Genomic DNA, 15,806 nt, shown 5'->3' with positions numbered 1-15,806 from the left:
ATGTAAGAGATGAGAAGGATTTGACCAGATCAGTTCACTTCAGACTAGAAATTGCCCTAAGAGCTACAATACATTTTTCACTGTTCCACTCCCTTTTTCCATGTCCAAATCTTTTCCCTTCTATTTCTTCTTCTTTCCTATCTGTACCTACCAATTACTTCTTCTTCTTCTTATGTCTTTTGATGAGTATTCCCATTACTCCGGGTATATTTCTTCTCTTACTGTTTTTCCTCCTTCCCTTTCTGTCTCTCTTGCTTTCTTTTCTGTTTCTCTGCTGTCCCTTTCTACTTTATCTTTTTTCACAATCTACACCTTTCCCCATTTAAATCAGTCATTATGTAGAAATCAAGTGGATGTTTTTAAATGATGCTATATTTGTTAAGTAGAGTTTATGTTACTTCTGGATTTTAAGAGCAGTCCAAATATTTTATATGACTTTAAGGGAAACTATAAATTAGTTGTATTCTAAGAGCCAGAGGAATGGCCTCCTCAAAATCAGGGTCAACTCAACTTCTTCAGGAAACTCCTTGACCTCTAGATGGATTTAACATCCTATTCTTACCTAGCATATACTATGAAACAATAAAATTCAGTTATTATTTTCATTATTATTTTCTTTGCATTTAATGACTTTTTTTCTGCTAGAGTGTAAATTCTGTGATATAAGTGATTATATTGTTTTTTATACCCTATAAGCCCTAGTACCTAGCAGAGTGCCTGGAGAATAGAAGGCAGTTAAACAATGCTTGTTAAATGAATGAATAAAGTAATGAATAAAAGATTTCAGCCCACCCCCATTTTCATCTTTTCAAAAATAGCTTTCCTTTCTCAATTTTCGTAACTCACCTAAAACTTTTCTACTCATTCCATGGCTCCCTAAATATGTGAAGACCAGAAGTGAACTATGGCAAGTGTGATAATGAAGCCATTTTTATGGGCAGTGAGTTCTGAAATAAATTCTATAAATTTTAAAAGTTTCTTGTTGTGATCTCATTTTTAACCTATAATGTGCTACACATTTCTCTATTTTTCCCTCACCACTTTTTTTTTTTTGCGGTACGCAGTCCTCTCACTGTTGTGGCCTCTTCCGTTGTGGAGCACAGGCTCTGGACGCGCAGGCTCAGCGGCCATGGCTCACGAGCTCAGCCGCTCTGCGGCATGTGGGATCTTCCCGAACCGGGGCACGAACCTGTGTTCCCTGCATCAGCAGGCGGACTCTCAACCACTACGCCACCAGGGAAGCCCTTCCCTCACCTCTTGATGCTCCAGAAATACCTTCTCTATCATTGCTTTACACACCACAGTCCCCTAGACTTTCTACCTATTAACCACAATGGGCCTCTGTGACTTACAGTTTAGTGCCTAGTGTTTCTCATTCACATCCTGCGATGTGTATTTTCTTTTTTTTTTTTTCTGAAAGGGTAAAACACTGATAAATGAAGATAAGCTGTTGGCTTTGTTCCAAAAACAAGCTTGTTGTTTTAGGACCCCAAACGGTCTGAAACCTCATTAAGAAGCTGCAGGCCACCCAAGGTTGTGCATCAATTAGCAATTAGGTCACACGTTGGGTGGTTGAAGGCACTCAGCCTTTGGCCTTGTTCCTCACAGCATACCCAAGCAGGCCACCGCTATCCAAACAATGCCCACCCTGCTGTCTCTTGTTCCTTAATTGGGATGACTTAGAGATGCTAATGTGCACAGGCAGACCCTGTTGCCCCAATTAGGCCTCATTAGTGGCTCTGCCAGTGGTGACCACTGCAAAGTGATATTTGCTCTTGGGAAGGCTTTGTGAGGTGCTCCCAGTTGCTGCAGAGAAGGAGCAAGGACATGCTGCTTTACATTCTTTCCAGCAGCAAACTCCTTCCCTTGATTTTCTACAGCCACTGTTAGTTTGGCTAGTGTTAACTCTCTGAGATGCAGCTGTTACACCGTGACTACAGAGCCTAGGGTGGTAGGTGGAAATTCTTACAGACACTCATTGGGTTATGAGAAGACTGGTTTATGTCTCCTCCTTTTCCCCCACCCCTTCCTCACAGATTTTTCCATGAAATACAGAAAATGTGTTCAGAGACAGGCTTCTGGAACCCAAAGACGCTGACTAAAATGTGAAAAATAGAAAACAACAATCTTGAAAAATGCATAGGAATGAAGAATGCAATTGTTTTTTATTTTTTAAGTCAGGCATATTTCAAAAGGACAAGGTCTGAGAATGCTGCCATTAACTCTTCACAATGGAAAACTGCTTGCTGGTCTAACCAAACTGTGGAGAGAGGCACACACCCACACTAACAGAGGACTTTCTGTAGGTTTTTTTCTTTTTTTTTTTTTTAAGAGGTAATGAGACACAAGCTTTTTTTAAAAAAATATTTATTTATTTATTTGGTTTCATCAGGTCTTAGTTGTGGCAGGCAGACTCTGAGTTGCGGCATGCACGTGGGATCCAGTTCCCGGACCAGGGATCGAGCCCGGGTCCTCTGCATTGGGAGCACGGAGTCTTAACTACTGCATCACCAGGAAAGTCCCTCTATAGGTATTTTAGTCCCTACACATTTAGTTTTAAAAGAGACACAAAGGGATGATTCTTTAGGGTTGCTGGCACAAATCCATTTGGGTTATACCATGGCTAGAGTTTACCCCACAATCCGTGTAGACAAGAACTCTGTAAAGGCAAGGTGAGCAAGGCAATAACCCCCTCCATTGGGATGGGGTAGGATTGAGCGGGAATATGATTAGAGCCTCTTGCTGCCATCCCCTCAGTTCACCCAAAGGTCATTAGAGTGATTGTTTTAGTATTTTCTTTTCTTTTTTTTTCCTTAAGAATTGGAGGGAGTGGGCTTCCCTGGTGGTGCAGTGGTTGAGAGTCCGCCTGCCGATGCAGGGAACACGGGTTCGTGCCCCGGTCCGGGAAGATCCCACGTGCCGCGGAGCAGCTGGGCCCGTGAGCCATGGCCGCTGAGCCTGCGCGTCCGGAGCCTGTGCTCCGCAACGGGAGAAGCCACAACAGTGATAGGCCCGCGTACTGCAAAAACAAAAACAAACAAACAAACAAAAATAATAGGGGACATTAAAAATTTTTAGATCTGAATGTCACTTGCTTGCAATTAGTTCTTTAAAAAAAAATCATTTTTCTATTTTTTGTTTTTGACCATTCATATTCCAACAGCTCCCTAAACTCCTGGCATTGCTATATGTAACAAGACATTTGCCATCTAAAGAGCCTTTAGGAGAATAATAAGAGTAAGGCTTTCCTAGTGCCCATTTCCATCATGTGATTTTTCCCCCTGGTTCCTTGCATCCTTCTTCCTGCCCCTTGACTTGTGTGAGCAGTTGCTGCAGAGATGGCAGGATGTCAATGCCCCCAAAATTGAACCTGTGATTTGTTTTCCTTTGATTTATGTTCTTGTAGTCAATAAACTTTATAAAGGAAAGTATCAGACTGAACAATCAATCAAATATAAACAGATTCCTGTCCTTTAAAAGCATTTTAGCCCAGTAGGTGCTTGCCTCATTCATCTTTTGCAGGCATGCTTTCGGCGTTTCCACTGAGACCCAGCCGACTGCTCACTACAGGCAGTTTTCCACCAAATGGCTGTGGCAGTGGAGCTGAGATTTATCAATTTCATGGCACCAGTGGTCCTGATATGGTATCATTTTCAGGATCTAAGTGGTTAAGCATGCTGTTTGCATGCCGAGACCTGGGCTTTCCAATCTACCAGAAAGGGGAGAGGGACGAGGAGTTTTAAACACTTTGGGTTCACACTGGACAGTTCTATAAAAATTCATATGGTGCACTTTTTTTTTATTCTAGAAAAGCCAAATCCCTTCCTTGCAAAAGAGAATTCCCTCTTCGTTCTATTAGTGGTTTCTGAATCTTCCTTCGAATAAAGCAAATGTCATCCTGCATTTTTTTGCTTCTCTGCAGCACAGATGGTGTGCATATGCAGATTGGTGATTTTCTAATCAATATAGTGGCACTTGGGAATATCTGTAAGTATTGTAATAATGCATTAGTCAGGAGCGATGTTGTAACACACTGAGATCATACACATAAATCTAAGACACCATGTCTAGACACTCCAGGGAAGATGGCATGGCATGGATTAGAGCAGGCATTAAGGGAGGGCAGTATTTCAAATATGATGGGAAAATAATGCAATTTGCAGACTTTAATAAAACCATTGGGGAATTAATTTCAGTAGGGGTACATTCTCTCCCCAAACATTCGCGTTCTTATGTTTGCTTCCTGGACACTTGTAATGAGATACTTTTCACCTGTTATCTCAGGCATAGACAGAATGGAATCTGTGAATTGAACTAGATTTTTAATGTGCTGCATATGAAAATAATCCCTTTACAGGTAGTGCTTTAGCTGTACAAAAGTGCATTATGCAAACAACACAGAGACAGAACAAACCTTGGAGATTCAGAGTTAGAACAGCTTATGAATTAATCTCCTAAGCACACGTTGAGCCTGCTCAGAGAGTCCACTCACACATAAAACTTGACCAACCGAACCTGCAAAGTTTTAATAGGGACAGGCTCGATGATGAAACATGAAAACGATATTAAATGCATGCCCATTTTAACACCACCCAAAAGTTACAGGCTGGTTTTACTCTCTGCTGCCGCCAATGCCATCTGCTTTTGAGCCCTTTATTTTAATAAATCAGACCCTGTTGAAATTGTGCAGGCTGATGATAGCGGTCCTGTCTTCAGGTACTCACCCTGACGGAAAAGCTGTGATAAAAATCTTAAATTGAAAGTAGCCAGAAATGAAACCTGTAAGTATTCTCAAACAAAAAAAAAAACGAGGTACAGAACACACAAACCCACTCCTGCCCCCACCCTCATGCTGGTCAGTTTCTAGCAGCCACGCCACAGGCTCCCGGTCCCACACACTGCTCAGCCTGCCTTTCGGTTGTCATTTTGGTCCATTGCTGCCTAAGTGAAGTCTCCTCAAGTCTCAGGCCAGCTCTGTGCTTCTAACACTCTGGAGGATTTTCAATTAAAATGCGAGAGAAGCAGAGGGCTAGATGGAATCAACCCAATTATCTCTGTAGCCATAGAAATGCACATGATAAGTGAACTCCAACCTTTTCCTTTCTGATGACAACTTGGGCTCTGAATAGAGGTGTGATTTTTTTTTTTTTTTTTTGTGAGTGTGAGGAAGAATGTGCCTTTCTTTAATATAGAATGAAACGCCACTTCCTTGGCAAAATATCTCAAGGCATAATGCGTCCAGCACCTATACAGTTTGGTTCCGTGAAGGCTTAGGCTTAGAGAAAAAATTTTTTTCTCAGACTGCTGTCCAGAGGAAAACTACACTGAAGCATCTCATTCCAGAAGTCTTTTCTTGTAACTTTAGTGATTCGTTTCCTTATTATGTTAATTTTTAAATTTGTGTTTCTAAATAGTTTTCTCTCTTTCTTTCAAATATTGCTTTTGAAGGAGGAATAAGTATACACACAGAATGCATTAAATCTCTTTCATTTCCTAAACCCCTGACCTACTTTCCTCTCGGTGAAAGGCCATTTTACCAACGTTACTAATACTGGACACACATGTTGTAAGAAAGGCTGGAAAGCGCTAACAAAAGCAGAGGGCACTCCACAGTTTTTCACATTTCTCCAGCAAGAGCACCTTAGTAAGTAGTGCCCACGCAAAACACAGGAGATAGTTGCCCTTTCTTTCAACTTGAGGAAATACAGAAAATTCTGGCTTATATTTCTTCTATCGCTCTTCTTCTAACTCCACTATTTTCTTTTTAACTTTAGCAATCTTTCTGCCAAATGCAAAGTACATGAGTCCGTGTGTCCTTTTTATTTTGTTAGTCTGCCCACAGTTTACAATATTGCTGGAGTATATCCTGTTTGAATTCTCAGTCTTACAATAATCAAAACATAAAACACCCTTTTGCTATTTGATCTTATTCTTAGGGCCATTTGAAATCCCTGATTAGAAATTTAAACATTTTATGACAGCGATCACCAAAATATGTGTTTAAAGATATGTCCCCTGCAAACACTAACAAGGTGACTCACTTTTTATAATCCACTCTACCATAATCTGATTACCTAAGGTCAGTTTCTCCTGGCTCCAGAAAAAGTTGAGATGATAATAAGATGATGGAGATAATGTGTATTCACTTTTGTTTAACACTTTGTAGTTTACAAAGTGCATTTGGGAACATGAGAAATAGAGCCTCCTTAGGAACAAAGGGGAGAAAAAGGAATAATTATTAAACAGCATTTAAGAGTGATCCTTTTGATGAGTCAATGCTCTGAGATTCAGCCTGAAGATGGAGGATGAAATGTCTTTGTGGGGAGTTGAGCATCATGTTATCAGAAGGATGAGATCTCATAAAAGAGACCTTATCCCTCAGGGTAGGGGCACTGAGGGGATAGCAACCATTTCAAAGTTATAGAGTTCCTCATGTCAAAATCTACTATAAATAAAATTATTTTTCAGGAGACAAAGTTCACTTCTACATATATAATGGAATGTCTCATTTGACCATTTCCTCCCCAAGCCCTCAAAGCTGTTTGATTTACATGGCAACGTTTAAGCTTACATTTTGCTGTCTTGCCCGCTAGGAAGATTGGATCCTACATGTGATAGAAGTTCAGAGAGAAGTCCTCACTAAGACCTCCGTGTCACCAAACCAAACCCCAAATCCCTGATTCCTTTGGCTTAAGGCTTCGTGCTTATTAAAATGCAAATATCCCAGTGGAAGATGACATTTATTAGTCACTTATATTTTAGCATTATATTTTAGTACTGTCAGATCTTTACCTGATAACGAATTTTAATACACAAGGTCTCAGAGGCCCATGGCAGAGAATATCTCAGAAGAATGAAGAGGGTGTCACCAAATTGAGGGTGGCGGGAGCGAAGGGAGTGGAAGGGGAGGGGGAGAGGGGGAAGCAGAAGATGGGGAGGAAGTTATAACAATAGAAAGTGATGATGCTGAAAACTCACTGCTTTGCTTACCAGTGATGCCCTGGATGGTCCCTACCTGAAGCTGAAACTATGAAATGGGTATTTCTAAGACAAGAAACAAGTATTGCTAAAATAAACCGTCCTTTGTGTACATTCTCCACTTGACTCAAAACTGAAAACGGGACTAAGGGTTGTTTCCACGATGCCAGACAACATGCCCAGAGGTACAGAGCACAGAGGGAAAGTGCAGATTTCCCTGCCTGTGATGTTTCACAGGAATGTGAGTGCCCTCTGTCCCCTAGTTCTTAGCCTCATATTTTCTATAGTAGATCAATTTATCATCAGTTGGCAGATTACCAATTAAACCAGTCTTAAACTTGGGAATATCCACACTGAGTCCTCTAGAGACAGAATCTTCCATCTCACAGGCTATGGGTCTTAAATTCTCTCTCACCTTTCCCCCAACCTTTTTAAATAATTGAGAATACAAAGTGCTTAGAACAATGCTGATATTAATTTGAATTATTCACAAATTATGCTATTTATGCTTTTTTGCAACTCTTTTTTCACTAATTCTGTATGATAAAAAAGAGGACTATTTTATTCCTTGTTTCTCTTCTGACAATATTGGGAGAGATAATGATCATGTAACCTTTTATATCAATAACGCTATGCAAAAATAAAATGCCATTTTAAAGAATCTGCATTGAAGTAAATTGCCTAAACAGTCTGGTAAAGTGGATGAGCACTGGATTTATAAGTCAAAACAGACCCACTCCTGGCTCTGCCTTATGGTGCCAAGCCCCACAGCCTACCTAGTGCCCAGTATTCTCTTCTTTGAGATAAAGAGGCGGGACTTTCAGCAACAGCTATCTTCTCTGCCAGCTCAGACCAGTTGCTGGTGACCATCTGAACTGCTGTGTTAAGGGCCGTCACTCCCAGCCCTGGCTCTTCCGAAAAGACTTCTGTTGATCAGCAACATCTGCCAGAGGCAAAGAACTAGGGATTGGAAGGACCCGAACCACCCTGGAACTAGATGATGTTAAAATGCTCCTCCTAGCTCTGGAATCTTCAATCTCAACTACAGAAAAATTTACATTCGTTATTAAAAAAAAAAAAAGAAAGAAACAGAAACAAAAAAACTATAAACGGGTATAAAAGTGAAAATTATGAATTACTTTATATTTTAAAGAAAGCTGAAGATTATCAATACAGCAAATCCCCCACATACGAACCTTCAAGTTGCGAACTTTCAAAGATGTGAACAAATTGAATCCAGCAAGGAACCAGAACCTGTGCCGTCAATGTCAGGCGTGAGTGAAACTGCAGCTTGCCCTCCGTCTCCTATTGCTGACAGTCCTTCAGCTCTACCATCTCCCACCTTCTCTCCCTCCTCCAGTCAGTAACTCTTCTTGCCTGTTCACTCGATGCCAGCCCCTGTATGCCAGCTGTTGTACTGTACCACTGTACTTCTTGAGGTACTGTACTGTAAGATTAAAAATGTTTTATTTTTTGTGTTTGTTTTTTATGTACTATTTGTGTGAGAAGTATTATCAATCTAATACAGTATAGTGCTATACAGCTAGTTGTGTTAGTTGGGTACCTAAGCTAACTTCGTTGGACTTATGAACAAATTGGGCTTATGAACACGCTCTTGGAATGGAACTCGTTCATATGTAGGGAACCTACTGTATATATTTAAAATTAAAACATGTTGTTAATAGGGTCAGATAAGCTTTATTGTAGCCTGAAGCACATAGTTTATTTAAATATATATTTTGTATCTGCAAATTTTTGTTTTACACCATTTTGTCAATCTCCAGTGATTATAGTTTAAAAAATCATGTAGTTCATTTCTATTTCTTAGTGTTGATGGCACTGTGATGAAGTAATTCCATCTGAGAAAAATATATTTTGGGGATTTTAGACAGTCATGTGTTTTCAGATGAGCTATACTTTTCACCTACAAGCTCGTGTTAATTGTCAGGAATTGTGACAAGCAATATGTAAATTTCATTTTATACCAGCATATTCAATATGAAAGGACTATCATTGTGTGGCTGGTATTAAATTAGGAAATCCCAAAAGATCACACCATATCACAAGTTGGGACTCTTTGTGTTTAAGGAACTTAATTATCATCTTGTCTCTTTTTAAAAGAAAAAAAAATTTTTTTCTTCTCCTTAATCGGCAATATACCCTGTAAATAATGTTGTTCCCTTCACACTGAAAACCATTTAATTCCCCATTATCTCACTTCATTAGCCAAATGTCTTATTTAGGAAAACTCCGAATATGAAGCATATTATAATGTGGTAGGAAAATAATATTTAGAAACAGCCTTGAACTGGAAAGAAAAACCCAGCAAAAAGAAGTCAGTGCAGATGATAAGTGTTCATCATATTCCAGGCTATTTCAGGGATCTAGTTCTATTATGATTGACCTTGGAAATCAACTAGGAGCAGTTTTCACATGCTGTACTAAGTAAACAATGACTTCTGAGACATACAGAAGAATAAGAAAAGTTAGAAATTGATTTTTCAACAAGGATTCTGAATATATGTAAAATCTTGGGCCAAACTACAAGGGCTTTAGGGACCAGGAAAATCCTGTGTATAACCAGCCCATATCTCCATCCACCTTTGCCCTCTCCCCTAGCAAAATATCCCTTGAAATGTAGTGGAATATGAACAAAGAGTGTCTTTAATAGGAAAGATGGTTACAAAGAAGAGCCTGCAATGGTAAAGGAAGGCTTTCCCCAAGGAAAAGATGTGAAAGAGGCCGTGGGCCACAGGCAAACATCAACACTACAGGAGTGGGAGTTCCCTGGTTGTCCAGTGTTTAAGACTCGGTGCTTTCACTGCCTTGGGCCGGGGTTCGACCCCTGGTCAGGGAACTAAGATCCCACAAGCTACACGGCAAGGCCCAAAAAAACCAAACCAACAAACAAACACCCCCGCCCGAAAACAACACTTCAGAAGTGTGTTAGCCTCTGCTGGCACAAGCACTTCCTTCTCCCTCTCCGATTTCCATTCTCTGTTCACTGCTCACTCACCAGTATCAGCAGCCTTGCCCCAAAAGAATGGGGCTAAGACAGTCTCTCTAAGAGAAACGACCCCTCATTGTCAAACTCAAGTGGTTCCTTCAACTAGGAGCAGAGCGGCAAGAACGGCTGTTCCTTTAGAAGCTCAGAGAAGGAGAGATTGCAAATGGCAGGGAGGTCTTCCTGCTCCAGGTACTTTTCCTTAACGCAAATGAAGGAGTTGTTTTAGCTCCTTTTCAGATATGAAAAGAAGATCATCGAGGGCTTCCCTGGTGGCGCAGTGGTTGAGAGTCTGCCTGCCGATGCAGGGGACACGGGTTCGTGCCCCGTCCGGGATGATCCCACATGCCGCGGAGCGGCTGGGCCCGTGAGCCATGGCCGCTGAGCCTGCGCGTCCGGAACCTGTGCTCCACAATGGGAGAGGCCGCGGCAGCGAGAGGCCCGCGTACCGCAAAAAAAAAAAAAAAAAAAAAAAAAAAAAAAAAAAAAAGAAGATATTGAAAAGCACCCCTGCTCCACACACACACACACACACACACTCTTAGATGAACTTTGCATTTTTTACTCAGTACTGCAGTAGGTAGTATTACCATCAGAATCCTGCGGCTCCCTTCCTAGGCCTATCTCTAAGAGAGGGTTGTATCTGTTATCCCACTGATGGCAGACATAGTCATGTGTCTTTTTGGTCAATGAGTGAAGAGTAGAAATGTCAAATGCTGCTTCTGAGCAGAAGATTTAAAAGCCTTCGTGAGGTCACGTCACTTCTCTCTTTCTTCATTCATGAATCCGGCAAAGAGTTGCCAGAAAACATATAGGACTTGCAATGAAATCTGAATCAGATAAACCACAAATACATTTCTGGTGTAAGTATGTCCCAAATATTGCATGGGACATACTTACACTAAAGAAAATAAATAAATAACAATAATAATAATAACATGTTGCTTATCTGAAGTTCAACTCTAACAGGGTGTTTTGTATTTTTATTTGCTATGTTTGTCAGTGCTAGTTTTGCAGGATCCCATATAACAGTTGTTCTTTTGGTTTATGTCCCAGAATAAAGAGCAGGTCCTCAGTGGACTTGCAGCCAACTTGAAATGTGATCAAGCTTTGTGGTCTCAAGCGACTTAGACTTGGAGGTCATTTGTTTCTGAACTATGACCTAGAGAAAGATGACTGATAAAATCAGCATCCATTCCTCCCTGAGATACTCATGAAGAATTTATCTAGAAGAAACTAGGGAACATCCTTCTGGTTTTAGTTGAATCCTTTCTATGCCACTCATCACATCGGCTTCTATGTCCTCTGCTTTCTGCATTGGTTCAATCTCACGCTGTCCTTGTTGGTTGGATCACTCTTTTTTATCAAAGACCATTGTTAATGGCAGCTGTCAGTCTTCCTGTCTTCAACTAACATGAATTTAGTCTCTACGTCACAGAGGTTTTACTCTCCTGACCATACACTTTTCATCAATGATATTTCTAATACTTTACTTATGTCAGTTAGTCCTTGGTTGTCACTGCAGAATTTGGGTACATATTCTGGAAATTCTAGAAAGTACATGTGACCTCTATAGAAATACTTACTACAAAATGTATTCTGACTATACAATGGTTCACTTATTCCAGAAATGTTCATTGAATCTCACTAGACTGAGGTCCAGGGACTGGCTGTACTGTGATGAACAGAACAGATGTAATAATTGGCCTGGTGGAGTTTATAGTCTAGAGGGTGAGGAGGATGCATGGATGTCCCTTGATTTAGGAAAAGAAGAAAATATTACGTAGGGTTTGACTGTTTTCTCCTTTTCTTTAGCCATCATGTCTTCTGACTTATTCATATGCTTGTTTCTTTCCTTTAAAATTTATATCTATCATTCATTCTCAAATGTCCCTTTATCTGTAGCAGTTGTTAAACTTTTTTTATCTTCTGCCAATATGAGCTTTTTCATTTAACTTTTTAATGCCCCTTTATAAAATATTTATAATCGGTTCGCTTAGGGAATATACCATATTTTACTCTTGTATGTGTTATTCAAATAAAACACTACCAAATGCTCCCTCTCAGTGGATTCAGGACAGGGGGAGTGTATAGTAAAAATGAATAAAAGGCATGGTCTTTACCCTCAAAGAGTTTTTAATAATCTCCCAGGAGGAATTAAAACCAGCAACTCTGAAATAGTTAACTATATATGGCATAAATAGTAAGTGAGGTTAGCAAGATGTAAGCTAATATATATAGTATGGATATACAAGGTCCTACTGTATAGCACAGAGAACTATATTCAATATCCTATAATAAACCATAATGAAAAAGAATATAAATGTAGAATGTATGGGCTTCCCTGGTGGCACAGTGGTTGAGAATCTGCCCGCCAATGCAGGGGACACGGGTTCGAGCCCTGGTCCAGGAGGATCCCACATGCCGCGGAGCAACTAGGCCCGTGAGCCACAACTACTGAGCCTGCGCGTCTGGAGCCTGTGCTCTGCAACAAGAGAGCCCGTGATAGTGAGAGGCCCGCGCACCGCGATGAAGAGTGACCCCCGCTTGCTGCAACTAGAGAAAGCCCTCGCACAGAAATGAAGACCCAACACAGCAAAAATAAATATATAAAAAAAATAGAATGTACATATATATGTGTGTGCATGTGTGTAACTGAATCACTTTCCTGTACAGCAGAAATTAACACAACATTGTAAATCAACTATACTCCAATAAAAGTATAGTAAATGGTGAGCAAATGATTGAAATAATAAGAGCTATGGGATTTCAGAGAATGAGGAGCCCTCTGTGGGATCAAGAACTCAGGAGGTGGGAACTAAATGTGGTCTTGAAGGATAAGGGTTTCATTGGGCATAGAGGAAGAGGAAGGGCCTCTTAGGCAGGAAACATCACAAAGGAAATTAGGTGAAAATAATAAGGGAGGAATTTTGTAGAAATGATGGAACCCTGCCACAGGGAGCTTAGGGGCTCCTTGTAAGAGGCCTAGAACACCAGGCCTGTGAGTTTATATTCCAATAATAATGGGATACAAGTAAAAGTTTTAAACCAGATAATGAATGATAAACTCTAATTTGCCTCTTCTTAATAATTTTATATTTGTGGCCTTTTTTATAAGATAGAGTCTAGACTTTACATATGTTAGCACCTATGTGGGGATGTACATATGTGACTAAAGGACAGTGGCACATGGGTATCAGGCTGTGTGCCTGTTTAGATGTTCATGGCTCTTAGACTGCTCTTTATTTGAAGCTACCACATCTTGCTCTCAGGGGTTTGCAAAGGCAGAATGTATTCATGATATGTATCTTAACTGCAGGTGACAAAATGCAACTTGAAAAGCTTACAGAAATAGGAGGATCTATTGGGAGAATAATGGGATAGCCCATAGAATCCAAGGAAAATCTAAGCCATGGAAACATCAGCGTTGCTGTTGGGTTCAGGAACTACCAGAACTACCAGGGAATAGGAGAGTATCAGGATTCTCTTTATCTCTAGCCAAGGTACCTTTTTATTCATCTGTTCCATTGTTCTTTCTCTTTGTATAAACCAGTTGGTTCCATTTCATGGCCTAAAATTGACTACTGAGAAGCTCCCTGGTTAATTGACATTTGACATCTTCGGATGCAAGAGTGCCAAAACTCTCCTTCTAAAATTCAAAATCTCAAGGAAGAAATTCAGTGGCCCAGTTTGGATCAGATTCTAACTACTGAACCCATCAACTGCAACCTAGGGGCAAATTTATATCATATAAAATAGGTGCTCCCATGATACCAACATAGATATGAAGAATGGATGTCCCTAGAAAAGTTAGGGAAAGGCCACACAAGAAAAATGTATCTTATACACAGAGTGACAATTCCAATCATATTTTAAATAGAGAGACTGTGTAACTTTAACTAAAAGGATACCTATTATGCATGAACGCTAAATCACTATCCAAATATTACACCAAACTGAGGCAGTTCTGATAAACCACCAAAGTCTCATAGTCTCCCATCATTTAGTCCTGCTACCCTACATTTAAGGGCCTGAGTTTCATTTCTAACATGAGCACAAAAAAGGAAACCAAGAACACAGGACACTGGTGGAGACGTGACTTATGAATAACTAGTCCTGAATAAATATTGGTCTGGGCCAATAGTTTCTGAAGAACTAGAAGGGTCCTTTCAAAATGGCTCTAGCCATGTGTTCATTGGTCAGTTTGAGCATGTGATATAATTAAATTTCCAATTTGCAAAGAGCAGATGGTCACATCAGGTACTACTGCACATTGGTTGATGCCATTGCAAACCTGTTTGCTGTAACCAGCACACATGGGAAAGAACAGTGTTGAAATGATCACAAATGGGATTTTAAGGTCTTTACAAGTTATCATTAAGATTTATCTTTAAACTGAAATTTTGCTAGGATAAATCACCTCAGGAATTTGAAATGGAAAATGTCAAGTTTCTGTATGTACCTATTTGTGCTCTTGCACTAAGCCTTTGAGTTTACTGCAATGTGCATTTTGACTGAAACATAAATTCTGAAAGTAAGAACCCTATCTAAAACTTCTTTGGCTACAAATTCCTCCCTCCCCATGACACACCTCAATACTTCCACCTAGCAATTACACCTAGAACATTGCCTTAACTCAAGAATTGTTCCATGAATCCTTATTGATAGATTCATGATATAAAACATTGCAAAAAGAACCCTCAGGTGGTTGCCTGCAAGGTGGGTTGGGTAGTAGATGTAAAAAAGGGTAAATATGGCAAAATAAATTTGGCATTGCTTATTAGTCTACATACATATTGATAGAGACCACTACAGTGTGCTAGCAATGGATATGAACAGAAAGAATTGTTTTTCAAATATATTATGAAGAAAAGGAATAAACAGGATTTCAAAAATGTTTGGAAAACAAAAAATAAGTAATAAAAAGAAATAAGAAAAGGCAATGTGAGTTTTTAAACTAGAAGCATCATAGAGTTAGGAAAATCTGGAGGGAGATTTGGGGAAGAGAGAAGTTTCAGGGGATAAAGAAATATTTAAGTGAAAATATCTAATAATATTTTATTAGTTATGTCAAGACATCTTTCAAAAGGAAGCAACAAAGTACTTTAAAGTAGATTTCAAGTTGACTATGCCTAATACTAAATATAAGATCAAGTCTAGGAGAATTATCATCTGAGATGATAATCAAAGCTATAAGGTCTTGTGCTTAAAAATTTGAAGCAAAGTTTATACTGTCACCATCTTTTATTTATTTTTATTTTTTTAAATAGATCTTTACTGGAGTCTAATTGCTTCACAATAGTGTGTTAGTTTCTGTTGTACACCAAAGTGAATCAGCCATATGCATACATATATCCCCATATCCCCTCCCTCTTGAGCCTCCCCCCAATCCTCCCTATCCCACCCCTCTAGGTCATTGCAAAGCACTGAGCTGATCTCCCTGTGCTATGCTGCCACTAGCTAACTTCTTTACATTCAGTAGTGTGTATGTGTCGATGCTACTCTCACTTCTCTCCAGCTTCCCCCTCCCACGCTGTGCCCTCAGTTCTATTCTCTATGCCTATGTCTTTATTCCTGCCCTGAAACTAAGTTCATCAGTACCATTTTTTTTTTTTTAGATTCCATATATATGCATTAGCATATGGTATTTGTTTTACTCTTTCTGACTTACTTCACTCTGTATGACAGACTCTAGGTCCATCCACCTCACTACAAATAACCCAACTTCATTTCCTTTTATGGCACAGTAATATTCCATTGTATATATGTGCCACATCTTCTTTATCCATTCATCTGTCTATGGACATTTAGGTTGGATCCATGT

The sequence above is a fragment of the Leucopleurus acutus genome (genome assembly GCF_964270905.1).
Source record: "Leucopleurus acutus genome assembly, chromosome: 2".
Classification (NCBI taxonomy): domain Eukaryota; kingdom Metazoa; phylum Chordata; class Mammalia; order Artiodactyla; family Delphinidae; genus Leucopleurus; species Leucopleurus acutus.
Note: the sequence above shows the minus strand (reverse complement) of the source record.